Consider the following 19,419-nt stretch of genomic DNA (forward strand, 5'->3'; position numbering starts at 1 on the left):
GGACTGGTTAGTCAGGATGATATCTAAGAGGGTACCCATGGTTACAGATTTAGGGTTGTACCTGGTAGGTTCCTTGATAATTTGTGTGAGATTGAGGGCATCTAGCTTAGACTGTAGAACGACCGGGGTGTTAAGCATAACCCAGTTTAGGTCACCTAACATTATGAACTCTGAAGATATATGGGGGCAATCAATTCACATATGTTGTCCAGGGCACAGCTGGGGGCTGAGGGGGGTCGATAACAAGCGCAACGGTGAGAGACTTCTTTCTGGAAAGGTGGATTTTTAAAAGTAGAATTGTTTGGGCACAGACCTGGATAGCATGACAAAACTCTGCAGGCTATCTCTGCAGTAGATTACAACTCCACCTACTTTGGCAGTTCTATCTTGGCGGAAAATATTGTAGTTGGGGTTGGAAATTTCAGAATTTTTGGGGGTCATTCTAAGCCAGGATTCAGACACGGCTAGGACATCAGGGTTGGCAGAGTGTGCTAAAGCAGTGAATAAAACAAACTTAGGGAGGAGGCTTCTGATGTTAACATGCATGAAACCAAGGCTTTTACGGTTACAGAAGTCAACAAATAAGAGTGCCTGGGGAATAGGAGTGGTGCTGGGGGCTGCAGGGCCTGGGTTAACCTCTACATCACCAGAGTAACAGAGGAGGAGTAGGATAAGGGTACGGCTAAAGGCTATAAGAACTGGTTGTCTAGTGCATTTGGAATAGAGTAAAATAAGCAGATTTCTGGGCGTGGAAGAATAGATTCACGGCATAATGTACAGATAAGGGTATGGTAGGATGTGAGTACAGCGGAGGTAAACCTAGGCATTGAGTGACGATGAGAGAGGTTTTGTCTCTAGAGGCACCAGTTAAGCCAGGTGAGGTTTACGCATGTGTGGGGGTTGGGACAAAAGGCCTATCTAAGGCATGTTGGGCAGGGCTGGGGGCTCTACAGTGAAATAAGACAATAATAACTAACCAAAACAGCAATAGACAAGGCATGTTGACATTAGGAAGAGGCATGTGTAGCCGAGTGATCATAGGGTCCAATGAGCAGCAACAGATTAGACAGGGAGCCGTTGAGTAGTTGCTATTAGGCTAGGCGAGCTGGAGAGACGGCGATTCAGACAGCTAGCGGGCCAGGGCTAGCAGATGGGCCTTCGGCGATGTCGCAACGGAAAAGCCTGTTGAAACTAGCTCGGACGATTACGTCGGCAGACCAATCGTGATGGATTGGCGGGGCTCCGTGTCAGCAATAAAGGGTCCAGGCCAATTGGCAAAAGAGGTATTGTAGCCCAAGAATTAGCTAGTAGACCTATTTGGCTAGCCGGGAGATGGTTCTAGCTCAAGGCTAGCTCAGGGCTAACTGGTGCTTACTACGGGACAGAGGCGTTAGCTAGCAGTAGTCACTCGAATGCAGCTAGCTAGCTGCGATGATCCGGTGTAATGGACCAGGGCTTGCGGCAGGAATCCAGTGATGCGGTAGAGAAAAAAGCAGTCCGTTGTGCTCTGGGTTGATATCGCGCTGTGCAGGCTGGCAGGTATTGACAAGCTGAAGCTGGCTAATGTCCGAGTTAACGGTGAAGACCGCTAGCAGTGGCTAACTGACTACTAGCTCGTAGCTAGTTAGCTGGCTAACTTCTGATGGGGTTTCCGATTCTAAAGTATGAAAATAGCAGATCCGTACCACATTGGGTGAGGCAGGTTGCAGGTAAGTATATTCAGTTCGTAGATGGAAAGTGAGATTAAAATATATACAAAATATATATGAAAAAAACAAACAAGGAAAACGACTATGTACACGGGACAAGACAAACACACGTCCGACTGCTATGCCATCTTGGAAGAGCCAAGATCCATGGATTGATGAGGAATTGAAAAACAGTATGGTTTAAGAGATGGGGCAAAAGGAGTGGCTAATAAGTCTGGCTGGACATCTGACAGGCTGACTTACTGCAAATTGAGCGATTTTGTGACTAAACGCAACAAAAAGAAGAAGAAACTGTATTACTGTATTAAATAAAAATTATGGGCAGAAAGACAAATTCAACTCCATCTTTCATCGAATCAGATTGCCTATTCATCACATAGCCATTTGATGTTGGCAATTATTTTAATGATTACTTCATTGGCAAAGTGGGCAAATTTAGGCAGGAAATGCCAACAATGAACAGTGAGCCTTGATATTCATGCATTAAAAAAAACTAATAATCAAAGAAAACATTGACAACTTAGATGGAAAGCTACTGATGATGGTGGCTGACTCTATAGCCACTCCTATCTATCATATCTTTAATCTGAGCCTAGAGGAAAGTCTTTGTCCTCAGGCCTGGAGGGAAGCCAAAGTAATTCCGCTACCCAAGAGTGGTAAATCGGCCTTTGCTGGTTCTAACAGCAGACCTATAAGCTTGCTGCCAGCTCTTAGCAACCTGTTTTAAAAAATTGTGATTGACCAAATACAATGCTATTTCTCTGTAAACAAATTTACAACAGACTTTCAGCATGCTTATAGAGACGGGTACTCAAAATGTGCCCTCAACACTGACACAAATGATTGGTTGAAAGAAATTGATAATAAGAAGATTGTCAGAGCTGTACTGTTAGATTTCAGTGCAGCCTTTGATATTATTGAACTGTGGTTGAAAAAACTTATGTGTTATGGCTTTTTGACCTCTGCCATAGCGTGGATTCAGAGCTATCTATCTAATAGAACTCAAAAATGTTTTCTTTAATCGGAAGCTTCTCTAATATCCAACATTTAAAGTGTGGTTTACCACAGGGCAGCTCTCTAGGTCCTCTACTCTTTTCTATTTTTTACCAATGACCTGCCACTGGCATTAAACAAAGCATGTGTGTCCATGTATGCTGATGATTCAACCATATACACATCAGCAACCTGTCACGACTTCCGCCAAAGTTGGCTACCCTGCCTGTTCGGGCGGTGCTCGACAGTCGTCGTCACCGTGCTACTAGCCGCCACCGATCCCTTTTTCGTTTGTCTGTTTGTTTTGTCTTATTAGTTTCACCTGTGTTTCTGTTGTTTGGATTTATGAGCTTCCCTATATTTAGTAGGTAGACCCGCCCTTGTTTTGTGCGGGATTGTCTTTATGTTAAGTGTGTGCATTTTAGGTAGAGGTGGATTTATTTTCTTAACTTGGCACCCTGTGTTTTTTGGGTTGTCACGTTGTATGTCCGCGCCCTGTATTGTTGGGCTTATCATTTTATGTGCCGAAGTAAAGAGCACTTTTCCCCAGTGGAACTCTCTGTGTCTGATTCCTTCACCCACCTAGTCCCGCGTGACACAACCACAGCTAATGAAGTCACTGAAATCCTTAACAAAGAGTTACAGTCTGTTTTGGAATGGGTGGCCAGTAATAAACTGGTCCTGAACATCTCTAAAACTAAGAGCATTTTATTTGGTACAAATCATGCCTTAGTTCTAGACCTCAGCTGAATCTGGTAATGAATGGTGTGGCTGTTGAACAAGTTGAGGAGACTAAATTATTTGGCGTTACCTTAGATTGTAAAATGGTCAAAACATATAGATTCAATAGTTGTAAAGATGGGGAGAGGTCTGTCCGTAATAAAGAGATGCTCTGCTTTTTTGACACCATACTCCAAAAAGGAAGTTCTGCAGGCTCTAGTTTTGTCTAATCTTGATTATTGTCCAGTCGTGTGGTCCAGTGCTGCAAGGAAAGACCTAGTTAAGCTGCAACTGGCCCAGAACAGAGCGGCACGTCTTGCTCTTCATTGTAATCAGAGGGCTGATATAAATACTATGTATGCCCGTTTCTCTTGGCTAAGAGTTGATGAGAGACTGACTGCGTCACTTCTTTTTATAAGAAACATTAATGTGTTGAAAATCCCAAATTGTTTGCATAGTCAACTTACACACAGCTCTGACACACACACTTACCTCACCAGACATGCCACGAGGGGTCTTTTCACAGTCCCCAAATCCAGAACAAATTTAAGAAAGTGTACAGTATTATTTGGAGCCATTATTGCATAGAACTCAGTTCCATCTCAAATTGCTCAAATGAACAGATAAAGTAACACCTCACGGCACAACGCCTCTCCCCTATTTGACCTAGATAGTTTGTGTGTATGTATTGATATCTAGGCTACTTGTGCCTTTAAAAAAAAATGTAGTTCTGTCCTTGAGCTGTTCTTGTTCTGTATTATGACATGTGTCATGTTTTGTGTGGACCCCATGGAAGACCCCTGATTTTGCAACAGCTAATGGGGATCTGCCCGGGCGGCAGGTAGCCTAATGTTCACAGCGTTGGGCCAGTAACCGAAAGGTTTCTGGTTTCGAATCCCGGAGCTGACGAGGTAAAAATGCGTATTTCTGCCCCTGAACAAGGCCGTTACCTCACTGTTCCCCGGTAGGCCGTCATTGTAAATAAGAATTTGTTCTTAACTGACTTGCCTAGTTAAATAAAGGTTAAATGTTAAAAAAATAATAATAATAATTGTTATTCAGAGTATTCACACAGCATTGTGTTACAAAGTGAGTCTCTCTCTCCATTTCTCCTGAGGGCCTGGACTCCTCAGCCAACCACTGGGTGACGTCAATGCGGCTGCATTCTGACTCGCAGAGAGGGAGAGGAGGGGAGAGCGAGAAAGGGGGAATGCAGAAAATAAAAGGAGTGAAAAGGAAATAGAGAACGAATGAGAGGTGCTGAGAGGAAGAGAATGACAGGGGATAGTAGAGGAGAAGAGATCTGACACCACACTGCACAAGCCCAGTCCTCAGAACAAGTTAAAGGACCTGACTACCATATCCATATCAGTATCCGTCAACTATAAGATACAGAGTTTCAAACATTTCCCCACCTAAAAGACCACTGGGATCGCAACACTCTCCTAGCCATCATCTATCATACTGAGGGATTCAAATAACGACAGCATTACCGTTCTCTATCACGTGTGTGTGTGTGTGTGTACTGTACTGTATGTGGTGAGCTCACTATCTCTGGTGAATGTCTGTCCCCCACCCAGCCAGCCAGCTCCTATCAAAAGTGATGGCTTATACCATGCAGAGTGCGTGTGTGTGTGCGGTGGGTAGTGGGGGTGGAAGGACAGATAGACATGATGATCTCTCTCCTTTGGGTTAAGCGTGGCCTAAGCCCAGGACCACTAACAGACTGCAGCTATTATTACTGCATTCTTTCAAGCCAGGCCAAACACTCCAAATAATTTACTCCCTGTATCACCATTTCTTAAATATACAACATTCCTTAGCAACAGTCTCAAAATAAACAGGTGTGCCAGAGTACAGTACATGGAGCTGCAGTGTTTCACAAGGCCGCCAGGCCAGACGGATTACCAGGACGTGTACTCAGAGCATGCGTGGACCAAATGGCAAGTGTCTTCACTGACATTTCAACCTCTCCCTGTTCAAGACTGTAATACATACATGTTTCAAGCAAACCACCATGGTCCTTGCGCCCAAGAAAGCGAAGGTAATCTGCCTAAATGACTACGTTGGTAGCCATGAAGTGCTTTGTCATGGCTCACATCAGCACCATCATCCCGGTAACCCTAGACCAACTCCAATTCGCATACCGCCCCAACAGATCCACAGAGGACGCAATCTCAATCGTACTACACACTGCCCTTTCCCACCTGGACAAAAGGAACACCTATGTGAGAATGCTGTTCACTGACTACAGGTCAGCGTTAAACACCATACTGCCCACAATGCTCATGACTAAGCTAAGGACCCTGGGACTAAACACCTCCCTCTGCAACTGGATCCTGGACTTCCTGACGTGCCGCTCCCAGCTGGTAAGGGTAGGTAACAACACGTCTGCCACGCTGATCCTCAACACTGGGGCCCCTCTGGGGTGCATGCTTAGTCCCCTCCTGTACTCCCTGTTCACACATGAATGCGTGGCCAAGCATGACTCCAACACCATCATTAAGTTTGCTGATGACACAACGGTGGTAGGCATGATTACTGACAATGATGAGACAGCCTATAGGGAGGAGGCCAGAGACCTGGCAGTGTGGTGCCAAGACAACAATCTCTCCCTCAATGTGAGCAAGACAAATGAGATGATCGTGGACTACAGGAAAAGGAGGGCCGAACACGCCCCCATTCACATCGACGGGGCTGTCGTGGAGCTGGTCGAGAGTTTTGCGTTCCTTGGTGTCCACATCACCAACAAACTATCATGATCCAAACACACCAAGAAAGTTGTGAAGAGGGCATGTCAATGCCTTTTCCCCCTTTAGGAGACTGAAAAGATTTGGCAAGGGTCCTCAGATCCTCAAAACGTTATACAGTAAGGCGCTACAGAGGGTATACAACATTCCTTAACAGTCTCAAAATAAACAGGTGTGCCACAGTGCCAAAAATGGTCAGAGACTCCAGCCACCCTAGTCATAGACTGTTCTCTCTGCTACCGCACGGCAAGCGAGCGCCAAGTCTAGGTCCAAAAGGTTCCTTAACAGCTTCTACCCCCAAGTCATAAGACTGCTGAATAATTAATCAAATGGCCACCCAGCCTATTTACATTGACACCCCCTTTGTTTTTACACTACTGCTACTCGCTGTTTATTATCTATGCATAGTCACTTTACCTCTACCTACAGGTACAAATGACCTCGACTAACCTGTAACCCAGCACATTGACTGGTACCCCCCCTGCCTCATTATTGTTATTTTATTGTGTTACTTTTTATTACATTTTTTACTTTAGTTTATTTAGTAAATCTTTTTTAAATTCTATTTCTTGAACTGCATGGTTGGTTAAGGGCTAAGGGCTTACAAGTAAGCATTTCACAGTAAAGTCTACACCTGTTGTATTCGGTGCATGTGAAAATTAAATTTGATTTGATGGAGTGTTTGATACTGGGAGGAATGTGTGCTGCATCCCATGCACTGATGTCCTCTGATCTAGTGTGGAAACATTGAAATGTTTCCTCGCTAGCACTGACTTTGCTGATAGCTGCTTTATGGAGGAAAAATAATACTTACTATGCCTGTGATATGTGGTTGTCTCGCCTAGCCGTCTTTATGGTGAATGCACTTAAGTCGCTTTGGATAAGAGCGTCTGCTAAATCACTGAAATGTCAAATGAAATTATAAAGACCTTATCTATTATACTGTATGCTGTATATTCCAATACACCCAGCCATGTCTTCACTGTACTGCCACAGTACTACAGTATTAGTATTGTACTGTACCACTGTTCCTTCTGCTCTCCAGACCCTGGTATGGTAACAGTACAGCACTACCTGCTGCCACACATGCTTGGCAACCCCCTCGCCCATCTAACTGCCCACAGATGCGCCTCAAATATTTCATTAACTTCTTGACTATACTTGAGACGCAGATGTCTCAAGTAGACACCTGGAAATGCAAATGCGCTACGCTAAATGCTAAATGTACTCGTTACAACTCAAACCTTGATCAAAATTCACAAGCAGGGTATTGAATTAAAGCTACACTCGTTGTGAACCTAGCCAACAAGTCAGATTTTTAAAATGCTTTTCGGCGAAAGCATGAGAAGGTATTATCTGATAGCATGCACCACCTGAAAATGCCTGAATGCGACGTAAACAAAGACTCTGCTTATCCGACGCAGCACAAAACGCAGAAATAAAATATAAAACATTCATTACCTTTGACGAGCTTCTTTCTTGGCACTCCTATATGCCCCATAAACATCACTATTGGGTCTTTTTTTCGTTTAAATCGGTCCATATATACCCAAAATAGCTTTCTATAGAAGCTGTGTCATTCAGAAAAAAACATTGTTTTTAAACGCTGCGTAATTTTTTTAAATTAAAAAAGTCGACGATAAACTTTCACAAAACACTTCGAAATCCTTTTGTAATCCAACTTTAGGTATTAGTAAACGTTTATAATCTATCAAAATGATTACAGGGCGATGTATATTCAATCGTTTGCAAATCAATGGCTGCCAATGTCCACATTAACAACATCCGGGTGAAGACTGGAAGAAACGGAAGCCAGATAGATGGATTTTCCAACAAATAATTCAATTGAAAATGACGACAATGGCGACATCGTGTGGAATTTGTATGAATTGCATGCAGGTCGATATTGTCCTCTTTTAACAACTCATGGAAGTGACTTATGGAAATTATTTTTAGCTTTCAGAGAGCAGTTTTTCTTGCGTTTTTCAATGAAACACACAATCTGTTATAGTCACAGCCGTGATTTAACCAGTTTTAGAAACTTCAGAGTGTTTTCTATCCACACATACTAATCATATGCATATACTATATTCCTGGCATGAGTAGCAGGACGCTGAAAAGTTGCGCGATTTTTAACAGAATGTTCGAAAAAGGAGGGGGTAGAAGTAAGAGGTTTTAAGTGCTTTTATTTCTCAGGCTTAATGAGAAAGCGAGTGCGAGGCTGGAAGGCTGGGAACAACAAAATAATTCTCTCCTTAACGAGGCCTTGTGTTGTAGGGAGGCAGCCTGGTGGAGCCGCAGCACTATACTACACTCAGGTAGCCCCTCTCTCTGAAGGCTGGGTTGCATATGGAAACACTGTAGTGGAAAAACACACACACACACACACCTTGTGTAACTGGCTATTATTGCCATGCTGGAAGAAGGCAATCTGACTGGATAAAGGTTTTGTGCCAAAATGCCAAGCGCTGAAGTTATGGTCTGTCTCTTGTTGCTAGTTTTAATGGGGATGAGTTGAGACAGTTTAATGCAGCTAGGAAACAACAGAAACAATATAATTTTCACAGTTTAAAGAGTTCAATAAACAACTAATGACTAGAAGAATGTTCAAATTAAAATCCCTATTCTCTGTTAACTTCATCATTTGTTTGTTAAATGAGCATGAAACATCAGACTGACTGAGTCAACTCTCTCAGGAGTTCTAACCCCAAGGCTTCGCCAACAATACTCTGATGAATAAAAGCCTGCAATGCTCACACACACGCATACTATGGAGTATGCACGCACGCACGCACGCACGCACACACACACACACACACACAAATACAAATTATGTATGCCAGATAACTATAGTAAACGCCTGTGATGTTTACAGTTTAAACATAAACAGAGTTTTTTAAATAAAATGTTTCTATACATACTGCACTCTACATTATTGCATTGCAAGTCTAAACAGTGTTTTAAAAGTTTACATTCATATACTGCACTCTATTCCATGACCTAGAGCGCATATGCCCAGGCCTTATCATTTAAGAGCTACTTCAGTGTACCAGGAAACATTCACCACCAATGCATCTTTATTTTTAGCCCAATCACATTTACATTTTCTGCACTAGAAGTGTTCTAAACATATCAGATAACCATTCCCATTAGGCTACAATACCAGTTGTATCTCTACAGGTGTTGTCACTAGAGGTCGACCAATTATGATTTTTCAACGCCGATACCGATACCAATTATTGGAGGACCAAAAAAAGCTGATTCCGATTAATCGGCCGATTTGTTATTTTATTTGTAATAATGACAATTGCAACAATACTGAATGAACACTTATTTTAACTTAATATAATACATCAATAAAATCAATTTAGCCTCAAATAAATAATGAAACATGTTCAACTTGATTTAAATAATGCAAAAACAAAGTGTTGGAGAAGAAAGTAAAAGTGCAATATGTGCCATGTAAGAAAGCTAACGTTTAAGTTCCTTGCTCAGAACATGAGAACATATGAAAGCTGGTGGTTCCTTTTAACATGAGTCTTCAATATTCCCAGGTAAGAAGTTTTATGTTGTAGTTATTATAGGAATTATAGGACTATTTCTCTCTATACCATTTGTATTTCATTAACCTTTGACTATTGGATGTTCTTATAGGTACTTTAGTATTGCCAGTGTAACAGTATAGCTTCCGTACCTCTCCTCGCTCCTACCTGTGCTCGAACCAGGAACACAACGACAACAGCCACCCTCGAAGCAGCGTTACCCATGCAGAGCAAGGGGAATAACTACTCCCAAGTCTCAGAGCGAGTGACGTTTGAAACGCAATTAGCGCGCACCCCGCTAACTAGCTAGCCATTTCACATCGGTTACACCAGCCTAATCTCGGGAGTTGATAGGCTTGAAGTCATAAACAGCTGTTGGCAAATGCACAAAAGTGCTGTTTTAATGAATACTTACGAGCCTGCTGCTGCCTACCATCACTCAGTCAGACTGCTCAATCAAATCATAGACTTAGTTATAACATGATAAAACACAGAAATACGAGCCTTCGGTCATTAATATGGCCGAATCCGGAAACGATCATCTCGAAAACAAGACGTTTATTCTTTCAGTGAAATACGGAACCGTTCCATATTTTATCTAACGGGTGGCATCCATAAGTCTAAATATTCCTGTTACATTGCACAACCTTCAATGTTATGTCATAATTACGTACAATTCTGGCAAATTAGGTGGCCCAAACTGTTGCATATACACTAACTTAACTCTGCGTGCAATGAACGCAAGAGAAGTGACACAATTTCACCTGGTTAATATTGCCTGCTAACCTGGATTTCTTTTAGCTAAATATGCAGGTTTAAAAATATATACTTCTGTGTATTGATTTTAAGAAATGCATTGATGTTTATGGTTAGGTACACGTTGGAGCAACGATAGGCACCGCATCGATTATATGCAACGCATGACACGCTAGATAAACTAGTAATATCATCAACCATGTGTAGTTAACTAGTGATTATGATTGATTGATTGTTTTTTCTAAGATAAGTTTAATGCTAGCTAGCAACTTACCTTGGGTTACTGCATTCGCGTAACAGGCAGTCTCCTCGTGGAGTGCAATGTAATCAGGTGGTTAGAGCGTTGGACTAGTTAACTGTAAGGTTGCAAGATTGAATCCCCCGAGCTGACAAGGTAAAAATCAGTCGTTCTGCCCCTGAGAGCGAGACAGTTAACCCACCGTTCCTAGGCCGTCATTGAAAATAAGAATGTGTTCTTAACTGACTTGCCTAGTTAAGTAAAGGTATAATTATATATATATTTTTTTTAATCGGCCAAATCAGTGTCCAAAAATACCGATTTACGATTGTTATGAAAACTTGAAATCAGCCCTAATTAATCGGCCATTCTGATTAATCGGTCGACCTCTAGTTGTCACTACTATTCCCTGACCTCTTGTCAGTCTCTGACCCCTAAGCTCAGAATCTCTAACTACAGTCGCTGCTCCACTTCTGACTCCAAGTCAGTATATAAACTAATGCAGGGGGTAAAGACCAGCTTGATGCCGCTCTCCTCTGTTCCCATGATTATACAATATCCTTTAAATCGGGGGTCTCCAACCTTTTCTAGCATGAGAGCTACTGTAAAAATATTCAACATAACGTAAGCCCCAAAAATAATTATAGCTTTCAAATAGGCACATTCTTCTCTTCACCCCTACAACTGTTCCCCAGGTTCTTGGTGTACAAGAGAAAGTAGTGCCCCATGCTTCACTTTTTTATGTCTGGAAGAAAACTAACAAATATAGATTTTTTTGTGTAGTTCCCCTTTAATTGCACATCTGGCCCTTTTAATGTACATCAAGCGAGTGATGAATGTGAGGTCGAATGTGCCGCTCTAGCCATGGTTTGATACTGCTGCTGCTCATTTCATTGGAAAGTTTGCAAATAAGAAATAATCAGTGTCGGCCCGTCATTCAGGGCTCTGCCCCACCTGTTTTGAGCCCCACATTTTTAACATGTTTTGCATGTTATTTTGGCATGAATAAACTCAGCAAAAAGTTATGAAAAAACTTAGGACACTAAAGATGCCTTTCTACTGACTCTGTAAAAAACCCAAAAGAAAGATGACCAGGGTCCCTGCTCATCTGCGTGAACATGCCCTAGGCATGCTGCAAGGAGGCATGAGGACTGCAGATGTGGCCAGCGCAATAAATTGCAATGTCCATACTGTGAGACATCTAAGACAGGGCTACAGGGAAACAGGACAGAGCTGGTCGTCCTCGCAGTGGTAGACCACGTGCAACAACACCTGCACAGGATCGGTACATCCGAATATCACACCTGCGGGACAGGTACAGAATGGCAACAACAACTGCCCGAGTTACACTAGGAATACACAATGCCTCCATCAGTGCTCAGACTGTCCGCAAGAGGCTGGACTGAGGGCTTGTAGGCCTGTTGTAAGGCAGGTCCTCACCAGACATCACCGGCAACAATGTCGCCTTTGGGCACAAACCCACCATCGTTGGACCAGACAGGACCGGCAAAAAGTGCTCTTCACTGACGAGTCGCGGTTTTGTCTCACCAGGGGTGATGGTCGGATTCGAGTTTATCGTCGAAGGAATGAGTGTTACACCGAGGCCTGTACTCTGGAGCGGGATCGATTTGGAGGTGGAGTGTCCTTCATGGTCTGGGGCGGTGTGTCACAGCATCATCGGACTGAGCTTGTTGTCATTGCAGGCAATTTCAACGTTTGCTGAAAATAAACGCAGTTGACAGTGAGTTTACGTGTCACATATCTTAGCTAGCAGTCATCATCAGGAATCAAGTCGACAATCTACTGGCAAATCCTTTTTAATCGCTGTCATATGAAGATAAATAATTAAGAGACATGATAGATAAAAGGTATCGGTGCTCATCAGCCATTGGACATAAACATTAAACAACAAGTTGGAAATCGCAAATTCAACAATGAGTGGTTTGGAAGGAATCAGTGACAATGGCTAACTGCAAGCATTGCAAAGCAATTACTAGCCTGCTATTCAGTGGAGTGGCTGTGTGGTCCCAAATCTGGGATTAAGGAGCTTTTCCAAGTTTATAATGATAAACATTCAACATTGGCCATGCTGTCAATGAAGCATGATTCGTGCCACGCTCAAAACAACTGTTAACTCTGAACTGCGAAAACTTCAGTGAGTTCAAGACAACTGGTAAGTCAGGAATAAATGAGCTCCGACTGGGAAAATACGTTTTGAAGAGTCATCCAACTCAGAATTGTAAATCCGGCCTCTTTCTAGAGGTACGACCTGAAGATCAATGACGTCATCATGATTCAACCTTGTTTTTTTCCAAGTTCCCAGTTGTTTTGAAAGTACCATAAATCCAGAGAATGTCAGACTTTGATGACAAAAGGCCACGAAGGACTGCCGCGCCTCCTTCCTGTTCAAGTGAGCACAGCACAACAAGGTGAGTCCAAAAATGTATTGTATGCTGCTGAATAAATGATGTAATATGCCAAGGAGATATGCATACTGTAGCTAAGAAAGTAATACTGAGTGTATGTTGTGTAGTAATATGTTAGTAGCCCATGTGCCTCACCCTAATAATTTGGTCTATTTACCCATCTTAATTTCGCCTACTGTTATGACTTGGTGGTGCACATGTAGCATATAGCCTGGTTTAGAGAAATGTAATCATTAAATATTGTAAGAGCTTTCATTGTCTGCTTATATGCCCCCTTTATTTATCATACAGTTCTGACTTGGTGTACAGGGAGAACATTAAGAACGCCCTACGTTCTTAATTCTGTCGCTGTACATTTCAAAGTGTTAAACAAATAGTTATATAGACTATGTTTCTTCCTAGCTCGCTCATTAATGTCTGAATCGAAATGACGGATTGCCTCTTATTCGCTTGTCGTACCCTTATGCCATAGTTGGCACATCTCAACTGTCATAAGAAACCACATTTGCTTAAGCTGGCATGCATCCCATTTATTAAAAAAAAAATTGCCCCACCAAGATAAACATGCTAAAATTGCCACAGCAAATAATATATTCAAATTCTATACTTACTCATAATATACTAGATAAGCCTACTTTGCAGCTACAATTTGAATGAGAAGGTTTTGTGGAAAGTATTTCTGTCAACCCACAAGACGGTTATCACAACTGGCTACACATGACGGAGTGACAGACAAACGCGCGATACCACACAGACAGACAGCGGCGATATTTCTGGAAATTAATTGCCATATAGTGTTAAGTTAGTCTTTTTAAGTCAATAGTGGCAAACCAGGGGTGGGATAATGTCAAGTCGCGTTGATTAAATAGTAGCTGGGAGCTTACAGAGTCTGATACTTGTGAGATTTGTTTATGACAGTTTGCGGTGGAAAACATGAAAAATGTGAACTACTCATATGTGGGCTGCGAGCTACTGGTAGAGCTACTGGTAGAGCTACTGGTAGAGCTACTGGTAGCTTGCGATCGACCTTTTGGAGACCCCTGCTTTAAATTAATCACTTATGCAACCCACTCTAGTCCCTAAACAGTGAAAGGATGCAGGCACTTAAGAGACATTTCATGTGCTGTATACACTTAGTAGTGAAAGGGACTGGTAGGGTTTGTGGGTTGCGGCCACATAAACATTCAGGTAAGTGCATCATGCAGTGTTTTCCACCAGATGTATCACTGGGTGCTTGTGAGGGGACCTGCATGTTTGGTTGACAAGAAAATGAACGTTTCTGGTGGGATATTTTGTTGCTTGTAAAAGTTAGACGCTATACAGAGTGACTGAGAGGTCACAAAGTGGCTGATGTAGGGTGTTAACCTCCAGCTTTGGCTGTCCTGGGGGTTTAGACCCAGCTAGAGAGAGCCCTCTGCCCCAGAGAGAAGTACCTATTGCCCATGCTGACAGGGCCTGATCTCCACTAACAAGTACACCTACAGATTTGTTTAGACTCAACTCTAACTTCCTGTGTACACAATGAGCCTGGTTATAGTGATGGATAAGATCAGTTTCACTATCTGTAAAGAGCCTAGTAACAGATGCAGTTTAATCTCAAACAGGGACTCAATAGGAATATGAAATGGTGTTCCAGTAAATATGAGAGGAAGTAAGTATATTGCATGTTTTGATAGATACAGGAAGAACATTCTATTAAAATACAACCGAGTCAGAGTCATATGAGTAACCAATCTTAGTTGTAGGCCTACAGTATATTCCGGTGAGTGGGCCTACGCAGTCATGCAGGCTATTCCCTAAGGTATAGGGGATAACCCCAATTTATCAGATCAGGGAGAGGAGGGATAGAGAGGGCGAGAGAGTGAGGATAGAGGGACCGAGAGAGGAAAGATAGTGAGAGAGGGGGGTGAGAGAAATAGAGAATTCCCTAGGGGGTTGACAGCTGAGAGTTAGTAATGCCAAACACTGTTGCATAATTTAAATATTCCTACATCTCATCCCACCACCTGGAGCCATTTTAACAGCCACTGCAGCTTAAAATAGAAGAAGAGAGAGATACTTAAAATAGAAGAGAGAGAGAGATACTTAAAATAGAAGAGAGGTTAGCAAGGAACTGCAGGTGCTTGCTCCCCCTCTCTCTTTATATCATTGTCTGGAACTAAGGGTGTTTACTGTGGGAGTTAACCGTGCGATTGGCAGCTCAAGTTACATCTAGTTAAAATAAGCAAGATGGCCAGATTCTGTGAAACAGCTGTTCTGATGAGAAATTGAGGCTCTTTCCAGGAAGGGCTTGAGGTGGGCTTGACTCTGGCTGTATGGAATACTGTATAATCCTTGCACATTTAGATACTCACTGAAATGGAGCATTCTCAGAGCGTAGTAGCCTAGCTTTCACAATACTAAGCTTAACTACTGGACACTATATGATCATCATACCAATCTTGGCTTTTTGAGTAGGGTTAGGCCTACTACTGGACAAAAAAGCACTCTAGTATAAGGAATTTAGTGAGCTATAAAAAAAAATGACAGACAAAAAGATGAATGACACTCCACATAGATGTAGTGTAAACAAGAACAAGACATAATAGCTGACTGATTGACATTTGCATCCGCTGCTTGCTCTGACTAAACCTCTAACTCAAAGACGGCCATCATTACCACACCAGACACAATTGTGGTTGTCACTCTCTCCTGACTGACTGCCTGACACAGTGGCTGAGGTGATTCAAACCTAGAGGAGTGGGGGCGGGGAGGGATTGATTGTGTTGTTTATCAGATGGTGCGATTTAAAGGGTGTAAGAAATATATGTGAGAAATCTAAAAATGATTGTTTGTAGCCAGCACTTTCAGCCAGAGGATTTTGAAACGGAAGTCTGAAAAAAGTGATGGTATTCCATCGATTTCCCCCTTCTCTTCAAAGAGGAAGGCATCCGATCAGCCAACATCAGTGCAACAGAAAAGAAGCCAAGCTGAGGTAATGTTGTTAACGTTACTTATCTAACTAGCTTGCTAGCAAACTACATTTGTTTATGTTCTATTTTGAGTTCGATCGCATCAACATCTGCAGCGGCATCAACATCAAGCTCAACACCAGGAACTAGTAAGTATACGTAACCTTCTAAAATCGTACAGAAATTGACTAGCAAATATGACGAGTAAATAAATATACTGGTGTTTACAAGTAGGCTACAACTTCTACTGTCGTTTTCTCTGTGTAGTGGAGGCTTAGTTGATTGTTCATACAAGGCTTGAAGTCTACATTGGAGAAAATGAGGTATTAGTAAGGAGAGGATGGTGTGGGTGACTGACTGGTGTCTGTTGGGGTGTGTGTGTGTGTGAAGGTTAGTATGCATGATCTATTGACATGAGTGTGGAGGGTGGATATTGTACCTTGTTTGAGTGTGTATTGATGGGGACAAAGTAGTAAAATGTTGTCTCATCGCTGACTACTGTGTGTCCTTCAGACTAATCCTGCTACTGAGGACGACCTTGACACCAGCGTTAGTAGTACAGAGCCTGTAGACCCATTGGATGAAAGCTTTCAGCCTGGAATAAGCCTAAGCTCAACATCATCTGACGTTGAAACAAGCCAGGACAGCCAAAGGTATTTATGAAAGCACAAAACCCTCTTGAGAAAACAAAATCACCAATACACTAAACTGTCTACAAGACAAGTGCTCCTCAAACCTTTTACACCCTTGCAGTCAGTTATTTGGCAGGGGTGAGAGGGGCTGTTAGTATACTTTTCTAACCTCTTCACACTATTGTTGGCAGTGCTTGTCTACCCAACAGCACAACTGTAGGCACTCATATACAACAATACACAACTGGACTGTCTACAAGTCAAGCCCCCATCAAACGTTTCACATCTTTGCTAACAGTCCATCTCAATGCCACATTATTTATTTATTTTTTTAAACTCTGTTTATTAAGTTTTGAACATACACACACATAGACAAGACAAAGCAATATAAATAATATACTCAACTAGAAAAAAAATAAAAATACAAATACAAATAAAAAAATAGCTTTAAAGATACCATACTTTAGACAAGTTAAACACACCAGGCAGAAGGCTACAGAGGTTAAAGGGCAATCTATAGTACAGGGACAGAGCAAACACCTCACCATTGTTCCTGTAAACAGTCAAGGGATAAGGGTGGAGAAATGCAACCACTCACAGAGAGTCACGGCCACAGACCGACCATCCACTGGACAAAATTTACAATGCTTTAAAATAAAAAAATAAAATGATTATTCATGTAGGCGTGAACAAAATGTAAAAATAACTGGGAAAAACAAGCTCACACTTCAGTCTCTGCCTGGGCAAGATGAACAAGGCATCTGCGGATCACAATCAATAAGCACATGGACCTTAATGCCCCCCCCAGCAAAAACACAGAGAGAAGCTCCTCCAACCCTTAAGTCACAGACTTATTTTAGTATTAATTGGATTGCCATCAGAGGATGGACTGTTTAAAGTAAGACCGGAATGGAGACCAAGCCTCATCAAACAGTTTGGGGTTCCCACGTGAATTGAATTGAATTTTTTCTAGTTTCAGAGAGCACAACACATCCCTCACCCAATATTTATAAGATGGGGGAGCTGCCATCTTCCAGTTCTGTAGTATTAGCCGTCTAGCTAAAAGAGTTGTATAAGCAACAGTGTCCGACTGGATTCTTGATAGGGGGGTACCCATGGGCAGTACTCCAAAAAGGTCTGTAAGGGGAGATGGATCTATAACAGTGTCATATACAGTGCCTGTATATCAGAGAAACATTTAAATATTAATTCCCAGAAACCTGACAGTTTATGACAGCCCCAAAACATATGCAACAGTGTGGCTGGTTCCACTTTACATCTGACACAGGTAGGATCAAAATCAGAGAATATTCTTCCAAGTTTGGCCCCCGACCAGTGGATACGATGAACCACCTTGAATTGAATGAGGCTGTGTCTAGTGCTAAAAGAGGACGAGTGCACCCTGTGCAGCACAGATTCCCAGGCGTCTTCCCCAAGTTCCTCCCCAAAATCGTTTTCCCATCGAGTCTTTAAAGGCTCCAAAGAAGGGTTCTGTAAGTCATGAATGATTGCATATACACCTGAAATTGCGCCCCGAGGAAGCTTGTTCAGCGCCAAGATGCTCTCTATAGCTGTATTCGCAGGCCTATTGGGAAATCCAGGTGTGTTAGCCCTGACAAAGTTTCTAGTCTGGAGATAGCGGAAAAAGTGGGATTGGGGGAGATTGAACTTTTCCTGCAGCTGAGAAAAAGAGGCAAATGTATCATCAAAGAATAATTGGGCTAGCGAGGAAAGGCCTAGTGAGTGCCAAATGCCAAAAGCCCCATCATTCAAAGATGGAGGAAATAAAATGTTCTGATTGATTGGGCCTGATAGAGAAAAGCCTCGGAGGCTAAAGGCTAAACGGAACTGATTCCACATTTTAAGAGACTGCTTTACAATTGGGTTGGCACACCTTTTGCCTAGGGACACTGGGAGAGACGAGCACAGTACAGAGGAAAGTGCTGCAGGTTTACATGATTCAGACTCCATCTGGACCCAGAGTGGTCTAGGGCCAGTAGGATCAGTCTGCAGCCAGTATAGAACGGCTCTGAAATTTGCAGCCCAGTAGTATGTCTGAAAATTTGGTAGAGCTAAACCCCCCAATGATCTAGGCTTCTGTAAATGTTTTCTACCAATCCGTGGTACCTTGCCATCCCAAATAAAATGCATGAATGTTTGATCCAGTAAAATAAAAAAAGATTTGGGAATAAAAATGGGTAAACATTGAAATAAATATAAAAATTTGGGCAACACATTCATTTTAATGACATTAATCCTTCCGATAAGAGAAAGGGGTAGCGAATTCCAAAAAGTAAAAGATTGTTTTAATCTGTCTGCTAGAGCAACAAAGTTTTCCTGAAACAAATTTGAATATTTCCTTGTCACTTTTACTCCCAAGTAAGTGAATTGATCCCGGACAATCCTAAACTGAGAACTTGTAAAAGAGCACTTTAAAGCCGCCTTGTTTACCAGAAAAAGCTCACTCTTGCCTAGATTCAGCTTGTACCCTGAGATTGATCCAAACTTTTTAAGAACAGATAGGGCACGTGGCAATGAGGTATCGGGGTTGGAGATAAACAAAAGGAGGTCGTCAGCATATAGCGAGACTTTCTGCTCCGAGCCCGCCCTGATTATGCCTTGAATGGCATCATTAGAGCGTAGTGCAATGGCGAGAGGCTCGATTGGCAAAGCAAACAACAAGGGGGAGAGTGGGCAACCCT

At 42.3% G+C, this 19,419-nt stretch overlaps 1 protein-coding gene across 3 annotated transcripts in view; it reads right to left on the bottom strand.

Moving 5' to 3' along the window:
* LOC139415168 (calcipressin-2-like) overlaps positions 1-19,419 on the bottom strand; it is a 136,812-nt gene that overhangs the window by 12,079 nt on the left and 105,314 nt on the right. The window lies entirely within an intron of this gene.

The sequence above is a fragment of the Oncorhynchus clarkii genome, chromosome 8, assembly GCF_045791955.1.
Source record: "Oncorhynchus clarkii lewisi isolate Uvic-CL-2024 chromosome 8, UVic_Ocla_1.0, whole genome shotgun sequence".
In the NCBI taxonomy this organism is placed as follows: domain Eukaryota; kingdom Metazoa; phylum Chordata; class Actinopteri; order Salmoniformes; family Salmonidae; genus Oncorhynchus; species Oncorhynchus clarkii.